Here is a 2,845-nt window from a genome sequence, read left to right on the forward strand (position 1 = left end):
TATTTAAAACAAATGATAACCTCATTTTGTTAATGAGTGATGAAGCTTATTTTCATCTCAATGGCATGGTGAATCAACAGAACTGTTGTTATTGGGTTCTTGAAAATCCAAGAGAACTGCATGAAAGACCATTGCACAGCCCCAAAGTGACGGTCTGGTGTGCTGTTGGAAAAGCTGCCATCATTGGCCCTTACCTTTTTGAAGACAATAATGGAAATGCTGTTACTGTGATCTCTGAGTGTTACATTGAGATAATAAACAACTTCTTTGTGCCTGAATTATGACAAAAACATATCTATTCAACATGCGTGGTTTCAGCAGGATGGAGTGATGGGTCACACAGCTAGAGCATCAATGAACATTCTTTGCTGTCTCTTCGATGACTGCCTCATTTTCAGGTTTGCTGACATTCCTTGACTTCCTTGGTCTCCTGAATTGTCCATGTGTGATTATTTCTTGTGGAGAAACCTCAAGGCACGTGTGTATGTGCATAAGCCCCATACATTGCATGATTCTATCTATCTATCTGTTTGTCTATCTGTCTATCTATCTATCTATCTATCTATCTATCTGCCAATCTATCTATCTTTCTATCTATCTATCTGTCAATCTATCTATCTAGCTTTCTATCTATCTGTCTATCTTTCTATCTATCTGTTTATCTATCTATCTTTCTATCTGTTTATCTATCTATCTTTCTATCTCCAACACCACCAGCACCAGCACCACCAGCACTGGTGGTGGTGCTGCGGGTGGTGGTGTTGCTGGTAGTGGTGGTGCTGCTGACCCATCACCACCACCACCACCACCATCACTACCACCACCACCACCACCACCACCAGCAACACAAGCACCACCACGGAGACCAGTTGCAGGACGTAGCCATCCAGAGAAAGATCGCCAGTCTACGAAAGTCATAGAAACACCGCCGGACGATGGTGAAACGACAACCGGGCAAAACCTCTTTTCCTTCTGTCCCAACTACTGTAACAATTGTTTGAAATAATAAAGTCTCAATGTTCATTTTTCAAGACTGCTTCTCTTATACGTTTTTGAGGCGCGAGTACGTTCGTAGGTACGTACGTATGAACGATCAAACGAATGAACGTACGTAAGTAGATACGTAAGTACGAATGAACGAACGATCGAACGAACGTACGTACGTACGAACGAAAGAACGATCGAACGAACGAAGGTAAGTAAGTACGTACAAACGAACGTATGAACGTACGAACGAAAAAACGTACGTATGTACGTACCAACAATCGGACGAATGAAAGAATGAACGTACGTACGTAAGTAGAACGAACGAACGTACGTACGTACGAACGAACGAACGAACGACAAGAAAAGAACGAACGTACGTACGAACGAACGAACGAACGACAGAAGGAAAGAACGAACGAAAGAACGGCCGAACGAAATAACGGAGGAACGTACGTACGTACGAACGATCGAACGAACGTGCGTAAGTACGTACGAACGAACGAACGAACGACCGGACGAACGAATGAACGTACATACAAACGAACGTACGTACGAACGAACGACAGATCGTAAAAACGAATGAACTTACGTACGTACGGACGAACTAACAAAGGAACGAATGAACGAACGAACGATCGTATGTACGTACGTAGGTACGTACGTACGTACGACAGATAGAACGAACGAACGAACAAATTAAAGAATGAACGTGCGTAAGTAAGTACGTACGTGCGAACGAACAAACGAACGTATGTACGTACATACGAACGAAAGAAAGAGCGACGTAAGTACGTATGTACGATCGAACGAAAGAACTACCGAACAAACGAATGAAAGTTCGAACGTACGTACGTACGTATGAACGATCGAACGAACGTACGTACGAACGAACGAACGATCGAACAATCGTAAGTGCGAACGAACGAACGAACGAACGAAATAATGAACGAACATACGTATGTACGTATGAAATAACGAATGAACGAACGAGCGAACGAACGGACGTCCGTACGAACGAATGGACGTATGTACGTACGTAAGTAGGTAGTACAAACGAACGAACGTTCGTACGTACGTATGTACATATGCAGGAAATATCGAACGAACGTACGTACGTACGAACGAAAGAACGAACGAACGAATGAACTAACGTCCGTAGGTACATCCGAACGTACAAATGAAAGAACGAAGAAACGAACGAATGAATTAACGAACGTACGTAAGTACGTAGGTACGAACGAACGTACGTACAAACGAATGAACGAACGAACGAAAGTACGTACATACGTAAGACCAAGGAACAAACGAACGAAGGTACGTACATACGAACGAACGTACGTACGTACTAAGGAGCGAACGTACGAAATGAACGAACGAACGAGCGAACAAACGAAAGAACGAACGAACGAACGAACGTACGTATGTACGTACGAACGAACGAACATACATATGTAAGTGTGTACGCACAAGCGAAAGAAAGAACGAACGAAGGTATGAAACAACGAACGAACGAACGAAGGTATGAAACAACGAACGAACGGACGTACGTACGAACGAACGAACGTATATAAGTACGTACGTACGAACGAACGAACGAACGAACGAACGAAAGAATGAACGATCGAACAATCGTAAGTACGAACGAACGAACGAACGAAATAATGAACGAACATACGTATGTACGTATGAAATAACGAATAAACAAACGAGTAAACGAACGGACGCCCGTACGTATGAACGAATGAACGAAAGAACGGACGTATGTACGTACGTAAGTAGGTAGTACAAACGAACGAACGCTCGTACGTACGTATGTACATATGCAGGAAATATCGAACGAACGTACGTACGTACGAAG

This window comes from Octopus bimaculoides, chromosome 19 (genome assembly GCF_001194135.2).
Source record: "Octopus bimaculoides isolate UCB-OBI-ISO-001 chromosome 19, ASM119413v2, whole genome shotgun sequence".
Taxonomy (NCBI): Eukaryota; Metazoa; Mollusca; class Cephalopoda; order Octopoda; family Octopodidae; genus Octopus; species Octopus bimaculoides.